Source organism: Bufo gargarizans, chromosome 11, assembly GCF_014858855.1.
Source record: "Bufo gargarizans isolate SCDJY-AF-19 chromosome 11, ASM1485885v1, whole genome shotgun sequence".
Lineage (NCBI taxonomy): Eukaryota > Metazoa > Chordata > Amphibia > Anura > Bufonidae > Bufo > Bufo gargarizans.
Window position 1 is genome coordinate 63,459,610 of NC_058090.1, and position 15,968 is coordinate 63,475,577.

A 15,968-nucleotide genomic window follows, 5' to 3' on the forward strand; every position below is an offset into this window, starting at 1 on the left:
ATTTTGGCCCATTCCTCCATGCAGATCTCCTCTAAAGCAGTGATGTTTTGGGGCTGTCGCTGGGCAACACTGACTTTCAACTCCCTCCAAAGGTTTTCTATGGGGTTGAGATCTGGAGACTGGCTAGGCCACTCCAGGACCTTAAAATGCTTCTTACGAATCCACTCCTTCGTTGCCCGGGCGGTGTGTTTGGTATCATTGTCATGCTGAAAGACCCAGCCACGTTTTATCTTCAATGCCCTTACTGATGGAAGGAGATTTTCACTCAAAATCTCACGCTACATGGCCCCATTCATTCTTTTCTTTACATGGATCTGTCATCCTGGTCTCTTTGCAGAAAAACAGCCCCAAAGCATGATGTTTCCACCCCCATGCTTCACAGTAGGAATGGTGTTCTTTGGATGCAACTCAGCATTCTTTTCCCTCTAAACACGACGAGTTGAGTTTTTACCAAAAAGTTCTACTTTGGTTTCATCTGACCATATGACATTCTCCCAATCCTGTTCTGGATCATCCAAATGCTCTCTAGCAAACTTCAGACAGGCCTGGACATGTACTGGCTTAAACAGGGGGACACGTCTGGCACTGCAGGATTTGAGTCCCTGGCGGCATAGTGTGTTACTGATGGTAGCCTTTGTTACTTCCCTGCAGGTCATTCACTAGGTCCCCCTTGTGGTTCTGGGATTTTTGCTCACCGTTCTTGTGATCATTTTTACCCCATGGGGTGAGATCTTGCATGGAGCCCCAGATCGAGGGAGATTATCAGTGGTCTTGTATGTTTCCATTTTCTAATAATTGCTCCCACAGTTGATTTATTCACACCAATCTGCTTGCATATTGCAGATTCAGCCTTCCCAGCCATGTTTCTGTGTCTTTCGACAGCTCTTTGGTCTTGGTCATAGTGGAGTTTGGAGTGTGACTGTTTGAGTTTGAGGATAGGTGTTTTTTATACTGTTAACAAGTTCAATCAGGTTCCATTAATACAGGTAACGAGTGGAGATTAGAGGAGCCTCTTAAAGAAGTTGCAGGTCTGTGAGAGCCAGAAATCCTGCTTGTTTGTAGGTGACCAAATACTTATTTTACCGAGGAATTTACCATTTAATTCATTAGAAATCCTACAATGTGATTTTCTGTACTCTTTCCCCCCATTCTGTCTCTCATAGTTGAAGTGTACCTATGATGAAAATTATAAGCCTCTATCATCTTTTTAAGTGGGAGTACTTGCACAATTGGTGACTGACTAAATACTTTTTTGCCCCACTGTATATGTAGGGTTAAAATGTGGCCAGAAGATCCCCCATGGATGCCCCCCCCCCCCTCCCAGAATGTGCCTGCAGGAGGGAGAGACCGACAACTGGATAATTATGTCCAGTTTCGGCCTCTTCAAAGGACAGAGGATCAATAAAGATCCTCTGCCCTTTGCTAACATTTCAGGCAGCGCCGGAGCCCCATGTGTGCTGCTTACCTCCGGTGCTGTAATTACAGCGCCAGAGGTATGCTTTATCTTCACAGGTGGGCGGATCAAAGAATGCCCCCCGCCTGAAAGCGCGCTCCAGGATACGCGGGCTGGCGTGGTGATGTCATATAACGCGGGCTGTCACGGGAAGATGGGAGCGAGCAAGGCCAGGTTCAAATACTCCGGCTGTGCGGCGTTCAGGAGGTCAGGATCCCTACCACCTTCCCGGAAGAAGCAGAGCACTGTGCTGCGCTCAGGAGAAGAAAGGAGAGTGCAGCCGGTGCTAAGGAGTGACCCCCCCCCCCCCGACCCTCACACCCACCTCCCAGTAGAAGAGAACGCAGGAGCAATACGCTGAGCTAGAGGGTCCCGACCACCACCTGTCTCCAGCAAGCTTCTAAGCCAGAAGTGAAAGGGCTCAGGAAGACTCTCCCAGACCAGAGGAGTTGAGCCCCGAGCAGCCAGAGCAGGAGGAAGTTCAGCCCTGCAGAACATTCTTGGCTGAGCATCATAACCCCTATACCATCAATGATTAACCCCTGCATTGCCCTGTGCCCTGCATTCCCACTGCCACCAGTCCCTGCCTCCATTAACACCTGCATTCCCACTGCCACCAGTCCCTGCCGCCATTAACTCCTGCATTCCCACTGCCCCCTGCCATTCTGCCCATGTACTTAACATATCCTGGCCCCCTGCAATAGCCCCAATACCCCTGATGTCCAACTCTCGGTTAACTCCTTTATGGCCATCATCCCCTGCACTGTATTTACCCCTATATTGCAGTGCAGGGGATGATGATATAGTGCTGTGTTATAGTGTGATTATATTTATAGCAGCACATAGTAATATATATATATATATATATATATATATATATATATAGATATATATATATATATCTATTCTATTGATATATATAATTATAAGCAATAATTATACTGTAGACGTGTAGTCTGTTAATAAATACCTTTTATTTAATCACAGCGTGTAGTCTTTTTCTTGTATTAGGCGCTGCAGCAATAGCTGCAGGTAGTTCAGTATAGAGTAAGGCAATTGAGAAAATTGTATTCAGTATTTAAGGTATAAATAGGCGGAGTCATCAGTAGATGACTCACGCCTATTTATGAATATTAATTATTGGTATTATCCAAAATATCAATAATTAATATCAGAGAATGTACAGTCTACCATTGACTGAGGTGCACATGTGGCTAGGATAATGTCACAGTTGGTAGAACTGCAGAGGCAGAAGGAGGAAATTGAGGCTAAGTTGACTCAGTCTTATGCGGAGGTCAAGGCCTTCAAGGAGCGGACTGCATCTACTGACATTACGGTAGCTAAATTGAAGGATGAGGTTGCTGTAAGATCCCAGTTAATGACTGGCATGCAACGGGTCATCACCAATTTTGCCAAGATGGTTCCAGCCCTTTCTTTTTCCTCAAAGTCAGGGCCAGAATCTCCCAAAATTTTGGGAGAGTAGTCTGTGACCGGTCAAATCATCAGACCAAACTTGTCCAGACTAACAGGGATTTTACCATGAAGAGTGCGTCCCTGAGGATGGAACAATTCAGGAGAAGGGAGCACTGCTGCAGTGTAGGCAGACATTAGATGTTTTGCATGTGCTGGCTTAGGGCATATAGTGAAACACTGCAAACCAGGTAAAAATAAGACACACAGGACAGGAAACCAAGTCAGATGTTTCAGGTGTGGGAACAAAGGACACACTGCAAGGAATTGCCCTTGTGCAAATAATTGCAATATGTCCGGTAGAAATTGCCAGGTAACAAATTGTGCAGTGGGGTCTAGTCAGCTTGGCCATAAAGGAGTTACATCTCAGCGGCATCACTAGCTGCTGATCGGTCAGAATGGCCAAGCTAGGCAACATTTGACACCCCTCTACTATTTGTTACACCTTTTGTTCCCTGTGTATGTCCATGTTGTGTGTTTTTGTTATCTGTATGGTTTTCTTGATGTTGATGATGGTAGTCCTTGTCTATGAATGTGTTGTTGTTTTTTAAATAGTTTATTTATAATACAAAAAAAAAATAATATATATATATATCATTTATGATATTATAAAGTCCTTGAATGTGTTTCACCCTGATGATTTTTGTAGTTTATATTCCTTGCTGTGAGTCCAGAGGCTCCTGTGTTTGATTCATTATTGTGTCCCCTTTGAGTAAAACTATGTTATACTGTGGATCGAGATAATAGTTGGTTTGCGGTACGGGTAACATTGTAACACGGTTAAGTGGGATGTCACGATGAGCAACCAAGGTCTCTGATCGATACAGATGGCGCTATTTTTCTCAAGGTTTTCAGTAGGGCTGTGTTATACTGGGCACTGGAGCGGACAGACAACATTGCTGTAATGTTGTTCTGCACACTTAATTCTAGTCCAATGAGGTAACACAGCTCTGATTGGGATTTGACACAGAATGATTGACAGCGGAGTGTGGACTGTGTTTTTATGTTGTGGAATCCTGAAAAGCCAGGGCATGACGCATGCCATGGATTCTGCAGGCCTCCACAAGACAGGATGACAGGGGGAAATCAGCCTGAGTACACATGAGTGGACAGGGATACAGTGCCATCAATAACAAGATGGTGTTTTGTCCACAGCTCCCCTCGGATATCCTAACCTAGTAAGGTGGCCATCCTTATCTGTTGGTACAGATGGATGTGAAGCAGAGAACGCGATCCTCTGAAGGTATGGTGTTCAGACACCAGTGTTAGGATAACGAGGAGTCCTGTGAGATGAATAGCAGCTCAATACCTTTCAATGCTCATGGGTCAAAGGTATTGGTGCTGGTGTAGGACAATTAACTGCACCGTGAGGGGAAAAATACCCAAAGAGCACCTGGTATTTTTTTCTGTCATAGGTATGTTTGATATGGAGCAGAAAAAAAAACCAGATGACGTCACAGAAGAGACTAGCTATCGGCCCTGACACTCTTGTGAGGCTCCAGAGGATCCCACTGGATTTTGGCAGTCAAGCGCAAGAGACAGAGAACTGCGCCACAATCCAGCGGGAGTATTACTGTATCTCATGCTCTGGAGAAAGACTTGAAGATGTTCGGGTGGAAGAGTTTATTCAGCTACAATCTCTTGTTTTACCCAGTGAAAGTTCTTCTGGTTCTGGTCATCATCATCTATATGGGACTGTGTATCGGAGAGTCAAGGGACTTGCTGACCAGTTACACCAGAACCAGAAGGAACTTCACAAACTTAACTGTAGGAGGCTCAGGACATAACGCTCACAAAGTCCTGAAGCCAGGGATCTCATGGACATTTGTATATATATTGTTCATTTGTGCTCGGATCGGCTCATTACGAGAGGGTCCCCTACCTAAGCCTATACTCCCGCCCCCCCCCCCACCTAGAAGCAGCAGAGTTATGCCGGAACTGCTTATCGAAGGGTAGCCTAAAGGGGGCCACACCAATGATGAGTCCTGAGAATAAGGGAGGGCTTCTGGGTGGGTCTAAAGCGTTCGAACCGACAAGTGGGGGCAGGAGAGCCAGGTTTAAATAATTAAAGCCCCGCCTCCCCTCACACAAACACGGCACTCGTTAATTGCCTACCACTTGTGCTCGGATCGGCTCATTACGAGAGGGTCCCCTACCTAAGCCTATACTCCCCCCCCACCTAGAAGCAGCAGAGTTATGCCGGAACTGCTTATTGAAGGGTAGCCTAAAGGGGCCAAAAGAACCATGCATAGGAGTTTTGAAAGACTTTGATAACAGAAACTACAAAACCAAAACTCGGAAAGCCAGTGACATTTTGTATTAAGGATCCGGGATATAACGCATGGAACACGTGGAACTCCAACGACCCAACCGGTTGATTACATGTACAGGTACCTTATGCATGGACGCCGCAGCTGCCGCGCCCCTGTGAAAGGAATGTCCTGTGATCGAGAGAGGATCGACCCCTGCACCTATTAACTAAACCCGAATGTGCTAAATACCTGCCAGGTATAGTTAACAGTGCTATAGGACAGGTTTAATTGAGAGTGGCAAAAACCCGACGAAGCCCAATAGGTGAGTGATAGGCCAGCCGGGTAGGTGTTCATATTTCTGAAACAGGCGCCAAGCTGTCTTGTAAGCCCTCAGAGTATTACTGGCCAAGGAATTGGCCATCAGTCTGTTAGCTATGGTGAGATGAGAGACTAGTCCCAGCGCAGCTGGGCCTGGTGAGGAATTGACATTGGCAACCGATCTGCCCCTGGACAAACCTGAAAGAAAAAGTGGAAAGCCATGCGTGAGACTCTAATGGCAGAGTCATATGTGTAAACCTAAAACTGAGAAGCCATGCGCGAGAGACTCTAATGGCGGAGTCATATGTGTAACCTAAACGGAGAAGCCATGCATGAGAGACTAATGGCGGAGTCATATGTGTAAACCTAAACGGAGAAGTTGTGCGTGAGAGACTCTAATGGTGGAGTCATCTGTGTAAACCTAAAGCGGAGAAGCCATGCGCGATAGACTAATGGCGGAGCTATGCGTGAGAGACTCTAATGGCGGAGTCATATGTGTAAAACTAAAATGGAGAAGCCATGCGTGAGACTCAGATGGCAGAGTCATATGTGTAACTAAAACGGAGAAGCCATGCGTGAGAGCCTCTGACGGCGGAGTCATATGTGTAAACCTAAACCGGAGAAGCCATGCGTGAGAGACTCTAATGGCGGAGTCATATGTGTAAACCTAACACAGAGAAGCCATGCGTGAGAGACTCTAATGGTGGAGTCATACGTTTACACCTAAAACGGAGAAGCCATGCATGAGAGACTCTAACGGCGGAGTCATATGTGTAAACCTAAAACGGAGAAGCCATGCGTGAGAGACTCAAATTTTGGTTTGAAATTATTTTAATTTTTTTTAAACTATAAACCACTTACGCAGCTCCAGTATGGGCACAGCTCTGAGTATGAGCATGAAGAGCATGGTATAACGCAGGTCACCTGCACGGACTAACTAACATCCTGTGCCTAAATAACCCCCTTGGAACCTTATGTACGGCCGGCAGCAGGACTGCCTATGATCTGCTCCCCCTGACCGAGCCTAGTACTCCTTCCCCTGATCCCTGCCTACCTAACAGCACGGTGGCCCGTGCCAGACTTTATTGAAGATGAGAAGCGGGGAAACGGTGTCCTGCACCTTTACCCCCAGCCGTGTGGGGAGCTCACGCTGCTCCCTGGCAGAGTGCACCAGTGCGGGGGAGCCCCCCCCTCAACCAGGGGCCGACCCACCGCCGGCTGGACACTCGTACCGCGTGGGGAGCAGCGCCGCTCCCTGGCAATGTGCACCGGATCAGAGGGAGCCCTTCCTTTACCGCGAGCCCCGGCCCTCGCCGGTTTGAATCGTGTGCCGCGTGGGGAGCCGCACAGCTCCCTGGCATTATGCGCCAGTGCGGGAGTGCCCCCACCTAGGTGCTGGTTATTGTGACTGGAACCCGCTGGGAGACTGAGGCCTGACCGGACCTACCTGTGACCGTGAAGGCTGACCCCCCAGGCCGTGGCTGACCCGCGTGCGTAGACGTGACGCAACTACCTGTAGATGCCCACCCAGTGCCTGTAGTCAACGGGAGTGCGACCGAGTCTGTGGATGTGACCGACTGGCCCCTGTAGTCGTGAGGGGACCCTACATCGGGAGTAGCGGTAACGGACCATCGCCTGTAGACGTGGTAGTATTACCTCACGAGTCTGTTGACATGAGACTAATGCCTGCAGTCGTGGCAGGGCTTTATAACGAGTCTGTGGTCGTGACAGACTAATGCCTGCAGTCGTGGCAGGGCTTTATAACGAGTCTGTGGTCGTGACAGACTAATGCCTGCAGTCGTGGCAGGGCTTTATAACGAGTCTGTGGTCGTGACAGACTAATGCCTGCAGTCGTGGCAGGGCTTTATAACGAGTCTGTAGTCGTAACAGATTTGTGCCTGCAGTCGTGGCAGGGCTTTATAACGAGTCTGTAGTCGTAACAGATTTGTGCCTGCAGTCGTGGCAGGGCTTTAGAGCGGGTCTGTAGTCGAGACAGACTGATGCCTGCAGTTGTGGCAGGGCTTTATAACGGGTCTAGTCGTGACAGACAGTTGCCTGCAGTCGTGGCAGGGCTTTAGAGCGGGTCTGTAGTCGTGACAGACTGATGCCTGCAGTCGTGGCAGGGCTTTATAAGGAGTCTGTTGTCGTGACAGACCTGGCAAAGCAACCTTCCTATCTATACCATTTTTTATTTTTTTTTACTTCTTTCCCCCCCACCAAAGGCCACAACTGTAGGCGCCACCCTGTAAGAGATGCGCCAGAGGCCTGGCCATAATAGTCCACCATCCCCCGTCCCCCAAGCCTATGCAGGAGAAAAGGAGGGGGTTGACCCACGCCTGCACCACCCCTGACTCACCTGGCGGCCATGACAGCCACAAACCCCACAGTATCGTAAGTTAGCCAACCGCCTGTGGACCTGAATAAACAAGGACAGACATGTGAGTGAGCGCACGGTGGCTGGGTGACCCTTCACTCCTGCCACCGCTCCTTAGCTGTCCACTGGATTATTGCGACTGCGCCGTAACCAACCCCCTGACTCGCCGTATGGGCTTGCGGGCGGCCCGGCTGCGTGCGCCAAGTGACGTGGCCAGCCCCCCTCTTTGGAGCCCTCTTTATATTTGATCCTTAAAACATATCCCAAATATATTATATATATATATATATATATATATATTTTTTTTTTTCCTTTCCTGTCCTGCCTTAGTACCTAGCCACTGTGCCTGAGCAAGGAGCCCTGCACCTGGACTGCAGTACCAGTATGGGCCTGTAGGTGTTGCCCTCTATCAAGCCAGGGCCTGCTGGAGCGCAGCAAGCCAGTGAGCTGTGCTGAGGAGCCGACGGCCGGCGTGACCACTGCTCTGGGTATGCGGAGGACGTGTGACCCGTCGCTGCTGAGCCACAGATCAGGGGTTCCCGCCTGGGGGACGCTGCACGTGGGAGCGGGGGTGCTTGGCGTGGGGCCTGGAGCGGAGCGGGGTGCCTGGAGCGGGGTGCCGGAAGTGATCGGGAGTACGGGCAGTCGCCAGCACGCTCGGCAGCCCCCCATGTTATACATAGAGAGACGGGTGTGCAGCCACCCTGCCTACCTAATCACCGAAGCGACGAGCCCGGCGCAGCCGACCACCCGATTCTCCAGTGACGCAAGCACTTATCTGGCACCAACCCACGAGCCGATTCGAAAGTGTTCGAACCGACAAGTGGGGGCAGGAGAGCCAGGTTTAAATAATTAAAGCCCCGCCTCCCCTCACACAAACACGGCACTCTTTAATTGCCTACCACTTGTAGGTTTTTCTACTTGGTTTCCTATGAGGGTTCAGGATGTATAACTTATGCAATCCTGAAACCCCATAGTTCTATGTACATATATTGATTTTATATATTTGTCGATTGTATACCTATAGACATTCTAGGTACAAATGTGTGACAGCCTATACCCAGGGAAACTTGCCCAACGCACTGCAGTGAGTTATAATTTGGCTGTACACATTTGCATCCTATAGTCATTTCCTGTTGACACAGTGGTCTGTGAACTCCCTGTGTCTTTGGAGGTGTAGAGAGAGATATACCAGGTTGCATGAGTCTCTATGGGTACACACACTAAATCTAATTTGGTGATGTTGGGAGGGATGTGACCTGTTTTTGTGTGAATGGGGAAGAGTAGATTCCCTAGGGACAGGCCCCCTTCTTTACCAAGTTCATTTGCCACATTAACCCCAATAATGGTGACGTTTGTAAGGGTTGGACTGAATGTTAGTAGTGCGGTGTTCTTTCCCGCAGTTAGAATTTAGGTATTATGACATCACCTCTTACCAGAATTTCTGACCTGCCTTGTAAATACTTACGTATATGTCCATGGGAGAACCTCCCCAACAACTTATTCTTCAATCAAGATGGAAGTCATACTTATGTTGAAAAGAAACCAGCCTACGGTTGACCGCACTCCAGAAGGAGGTGCTACATATAGAGGGTAAAGTCATTCCAGAATCATTGGGAGTGACTGACGCCGGAATATTGGCACTGACATTGAGGGTGGCTGATGCCAGAAGAGCAACACTGACAGAAAGAAAGAAGGCCAGTCCAGGGTTGCTGCGTGGATTTACATAGAGACTGCAAGGGTGAAGCCATTTCCCTATAATACATTGGGAGTGGCTGATACCTGAAGATCATAACGAAAGATACCAAGAAGGTTCCAGACCAAGATCCAGAGAGAAGACGGTGTATTCTGTGGATACAGGCGGCTGGTTATGGTGAAGGGCAGGTCGGAGGTGTCGATCGCGATGAGTGACGTCTAAGTGCCTAAGGGGCAGATTATACTTCAGTCCTTCCTGAACTGTCACCAACAGTGAGTGCGGTTGAGGAGGCAAATACATCCCAACCCTTCCCCCTAACGTTTATTATCGTGTTCCCGACAACAGGGGGATTGTTGAGGGAAGTGTTAGATTTAAATATATATATATTTAAACGTTTCAGCTCTCTCACAGAGCCATTATCAAGCCAAGTGAAACATATAATAAAGTGATTATGCATATATAGAGACATTGCAGGAAGTAATCGGTGCTAATTTCCTGATTAGTTACACTGAGTGCATATAAAAACTCAATTCAGACAATTCATTCTCATGACGCTCTCAGGTAAAGTGCATCACATATCCGTGATTATCTTCAATTTCTCAGAGCTTCATGTAAAGTGCAATCGTGCTTCACCCAATAGTGATAGTAGTTAAACCATCCATTGCTTGCTCAATCACAATTCACACCTGTAAGAAAACCGCAGATCACCTTGTGCTCTTGCCGTGCTATATCAAAGATGGAGCATCGCTCCATCTTGGCGTGTCACTCTGCTTACTGCACCTGCGTTACCCTCATGGTGTAGTGCATCATGAACCCGGCGCTCGGGGCGGGTCAGTATCGCAACATGCGAATGTTTGACTCCGCCTCCCACCCTGTGTATTTCTGTATACCACAGGATGAATCATTAGAGTGGCATTATAGTCGCCTCATGTTGACATCTGGCCAATTGCCAGTGTCCCATCATGTAGCAACTCCATGACATCCATCACTATATACATTAAATCTATGCAGCCAGGCGCTACTTACACTGAAGACAACAGTAACTACTTTGCAAAGACACAAGCCTAGGGTATGAAATCATTGTAATTGTTACCTATATTTTATTGAGGACTAAAAATAATATTAATCACTATCTATATCACCCACCCGGAATATTTCCCAGTGAAATTTAGCAAATAGGCACTTGCATCCATATACTCACACATTAAAGTCTCTCTGTAATAATGGTAACGATTAAGGCTGCTTTCACACTAGCGTTCGGTATTCCGTTCGTGAGCTCCGTTTGAAGGAGCTCACGAGCGGACCCGAACGCAGCCGTCCAGCCCTGATGCAGTCTGAATGGAGGCGGATCCGCTCAGACTGCATCAGTCTGGCGGCGTTCAGCCTCCGCTCCGCTCGCCTCCGCACGGACAGGCGGACAGCTGAACGCTGCTTGCAGCGTTCGGGTGTCCGCCTGGCCGTGCGGAGGCGTGCGGATCCGTACGGATCCGTCCAGACTTTCAATGTAAGTCAATGGGGACGGATCCGTTTGAAGATGCCACAATGTGGCTCAATCTTCAAGCGGATCCGTCCCCCATTGACTTTACATTGAAAGTCTGGACGGATCCGTACTAGGCTATTTTCACACTTAGCTTTTTTTTGCTAAAATAATGCAGACGGATCCGTACTGAACGGAGCCTCCGTCTGCATTATTATGGGCGGATCCGTTCTGAACGGATCCGCCCGAACGCTAGTGTGAAAGTAGCCTAATATTATAAGGTAACTGAAAATAATAAAACCTGGATAAGCAATCTCTCCTGTAGGTGTCCACAACTCACAATGAGTAACTGCAGAATATAAAAAATACCAAAATTAAGTAACACAATCCTAATGTATCATATTACACTCTGTGCAACTTGTCTGAAACTCACTTAAAGTTATTTTGGAAATCACGCATGTATTTATTTTTACCCCTTTATGGTATAATGTGCACTTTAGTGAATTTAATAAGATTGATGACATTGAATTCTGGGAAAGGAAGGGAATAATTAGGGTTGAGCAAATGATACATAATGGTGACATTTGTTTATGATTAGTGCAATTGTCTGTATTATGTATGTGCACCCCTTATCATATGTACAGCGCTATGGAATGAATGGTGCTTTAATAATAAATAATAATAATATCAGGACTCTAGTGGATATACTTGGGCACAGAGATATTAAAACATTAGATAAGTATAAATATTTTCAGGTTAAACACGCCTTTATGTGCACTAAAGACAAATAGGTTTTTATGATTACAGTACAGACCAAAAGTTTGGACACACCTTCTCATTCAAAGAGTTTTCTTTATTTTCATGACTATGAAAATTGTAGATTCACACTGAAGGCATCAAAACTATGAATTAACACATGTGGAATTATATACTTATAAAAAAAAGTATGAAACAACTGAAAATATGTCATATTCTAGGTTCTTCAAAGTAGCCACCTTTTGCTTTGATTACTGCTTTGCACACTCTTGGCATTCTCTTGATGAGCTTCAAGAGGTAGTCACCTGAAATGGTTTTCACTTCACAGGTGTGCCCTGTCAGGTTTAATAAGTGGGATTTCTTGCCTTATAAATTTGGGACCATCAGTTGTGTTGTGGAGAAGTCAGGTGGATACACAGCTTATAGTCCTACTGAATAGACTGTTAGAATTTGTATTATGGCAAGAAAAAAGCAGCTAAGTAAAGAAAAACGAGTGGCCATCATTACTTTAAGAAATGAAGGTCAGTCAGTCCGAAAAATTGGGAAAACTTTGAAAGTGTCCCCAAGTGCAGTCACAGAAACCATCAAGCGCTACAAAGAAACTTGCTCACATGCGGACCGCCCCAGGAAAGGAAGACCAAGAGTCACCTCTGCTGCGGAGGATAAGTTCATCCGAGTCACCAGCCTCAGAAATCGCAGGTTAACAGCAGCTCAGATTAGAGACCAGGTCAATGCCACACAGAGTTCTAGCAGCAGACACATCTCTAGAACAACTGTTAAGAGGAGACTGTGTGAATCAGCCCTTTGTGGTAGAATATCTGCTAGGAAACCACTGCTAAGGACAGGCAACAGGCAGAAGAGACTTGTTTGGGCTAAAGAACACAAGGAATGGACATTAGACCAGTGGAAATCTGTGCTTTGGTCTGATGAGTCCAAATTTGAGATCTTTGGTTCCAACCACTGTGTCTTTGTGCAACGCAGGAAAGGTGAACGGATGGACTCTACATGCCTGGTTCCCACCGTAAAGCATGGAGGAGGAGGTGTGATGGTGTGGGGGTGCTTTGCTGGTGACACTGTTGGGAATTTATTCAAAATTGAAGGCATACTGAACCAGCATGGCTACCACAGCATCTTGCAGCGGCATGCTATTCCATCCGGTTTGCGTTTAGTTGGACCATCATTTATTTTTCAACAGGACAATGACCCCAAACACACCTCCAGGCTGTGTAAGGGCTATTTGACCATTAAGTAGAGTGATGGGGTGCTGCGCCAGATGACCTGGCCTCCACAGTCACCGGACCTGAACCCAATCGAGATGAAGAAATATGAGAAACTTGCTATTTATAATAAGAGTCAGAAATTAGATGGGATAGAACTTGGTTGACATGGTCACAAGGTCCTGTTCGCCATGGATGTGCTCCGAGACAATGAGGGCGGGTGGTGGGATGGGGGAGGAGGATTAAATAGGTTTTACTTTTGGATACTAATTTTGTATTCATGATGGATAAGTTGAGTAAATTTGTGTATATTTATTGTATTTGTGTAACATCATGTTATTTAAATTCTTATGTTTTGGATATAAAATAAAGATAATTCAATAAAAAAAAGAAAAAAGTAACACAATCCTTATATCATAAGTATTATATACACTAACTTTAATGTCGCCAGAGGCCTGGGTCGCGGCATATTGCGGGCCACCTCCTGAATCCCTCAATTTATCATTCCAGAGGTCACCCTAAATTCGATATTTAACCCTTTGGGTTTAAGTGTTTCCAAACGATGTATCCACCTAAGTTCGCATTTCTTTAGGAGGGACACTCTATCTCCCCCCTCCTCGGCATGGCAACATGATCAAGTATCATAAACTCCTCAGTTCTTGTTCTTTATGTTTATACTCACTAAAATGTTTCTGAATCTGTGGTTGTTCAAACGCGTCTTTACGTCTGTGGTTGTCTCCCCCACATACAGCAGCTTGCAGGGGCACCACAAGACGTAGATCACCCATGAAGAATCACAGGTAAGGTAATGTCTAATTGTACATTTTTCTCCTGTTACTAGGTGTACAAATTCCTTCCCTTTTTGCATCAGTTTGCAATTTACACAATTGAGGTAGGGATAACTGCCGTTATTTTTGGTCTTAAAGAAAGTCTGTGGTATGTGTGCTTGTTCTGGAACACTAGTCCTCACCACTCTATCTTTAATGTTACGCGTCCTTCTATAGGACATCAATGGGGCCTCTTTAAAAGCTGACATATTAGGGTAACCACTCTGTAATATACCCCAATGTCTCCTGATGATTTGTTCCACCTTAGAGCTATCTTCATTGTATGTGGATACAAAAGGTATCCAATTGGAGCTTTGCTTAGGGCGTGATTTTTTCACCACCTCATGAGGGATTTATTTTACTTTATTAATGTGTCCCTTTGCTAATGCTGTGGGATATCCCCTTTCCAGGAAGGAGTCCCCCATTTTTTCCAAGGCTCTATTTAAAGGTTCTTCCTCATCCACAATCCTTTTAACTCGTAGCATCTGACTCTATTGGAGCGAATTAATCATCCTAGTCAGGTGACAACTTGCAAATTGTAGCAAAGTATTTTTAGTGGTTTCCTTGACATGCAAATCTGAATGTAGCTGCCCATCCTTTATGTATACCTGTGTGTCCAGAAATTGTACTTTTTCACTGGATGCCACCAATGTGAACTTGATATGCTCATCCATACTATTAAGGAACGAATGAAACTCCACCAGAGCATCCTGGGCTCCTGTCCAGATGAGGAACACGTCGTCTATGTACCTACACCACATAAGAACATGTCTATAGTGGGACAAGGCGCTCCTCAAAAGAACGGACAAAGATATTTGCATAAGTGGGCGCGACATTCGAGCCAATGGCTGTGCCCACCCGCTGCAGATAAAATCTGTCCTGGAACCCAAAATAATTGCACCTTAGTGTAAGTTCCAAAAGATCCAAAAGAAAATGTTTGGTCTGCACAGAATACGTAGATCCTTCTAGTGCCCTACCCACAGCTCGCAATCCCTCTCTATGATCTATGGACGTATAGAGGGACACTATATCAAATGACGCCAAAATGCTACCATCTGGTACTCTAACTGTTGATATCCCTGACATATGATTTAGCCCCAATAGCAAATTCCCTCAAAGCTCTGTCCAAAAATATAGCAATATTGGACAGGATAGAATCCCTCCCCAAAATAATCGGGTGTCCTGGAGGGTTGTCTAAACTTTTATGTATTTTGGGCAATACATATATCAATGAGACAACAGGCGATTTGACAATCAGAAACTCTTTCAGCTGTTTGTCTATAATACCTTCCTTTTCAACTTTTGTTAGTATCACCTCTATCCTCTTAGCAATGTCGAACTTGGGGTCCCTGTTCAGTAATTCATATGTATCACCAGTCTGTAATTGACGCTCTATCTCTTGAACGTATTTGGCTGTGTCCATCACCACGATCCCACCCCCCTTGTCAGCAGGTTTTATGGTGAGATCGTTGGTTATTGGACAACCCCTCCAACGCACGCATTTCCTCAGTAGTGATATTTGGTTTAGTTAATGGTGTACCACGTAACCTATCCTTGAGGTCCGTGATATCCCTCTTAACACACTCCATAAAGGACTCCATAGCATTTGAACTAATCAGAGGTGTAAAATCACTTTTAGCATATAAATCAATTTTTTTAAAGTCAGTGGATTTCCCTGTGTGCAGGGTACACCACTTACTATGGTTCCAGAGGAGCTGGAGTCGAACCACACCCTCAACTTCAAGGATCTGAAGAAGCAGTTCAAGTCCAGCTCCAACTGGAACCAATCCATCTTAGACTGCGGACAAAATGACAAACCCTTATTTAACACTTTCATCTCTATAAAATTCAACTCATATGATGATATATTTACCACCGCGTTATGTGAACTTATTTCTTTTTCTGCATTTTGGAAGTCATTTATCTCTGTGGACGTTGTGGCTTGTTTCTTCCGGGATCGATGACGACGACATCCTCCCCTCCTTGTGCGATTACCGTGGGGGGACAACTGTCCCCTAAAAAAGGAACATCAACCCTTTTGTTGGTAGATGGCTCATTTTCCTCCTGCTGACACCTTGTATCTCTCCTGGATTCCTGGAACCTCTTATAGGTCTTTTTTGGATATGTC

General features: G+C 46.1%; 1 pseudogene; it reads right to left on the reverse strand.

Moving 5' to 3' along the window:
* LOC122921288 overlaps positions 1–15,263 on the reverse strand; it is a 58,729-nt pseudogene extending 43,466 nt beyond the window's left edge.
* Between the last annotated feature and the right edge of the window lie 705 nt (positions 15,264–15,968).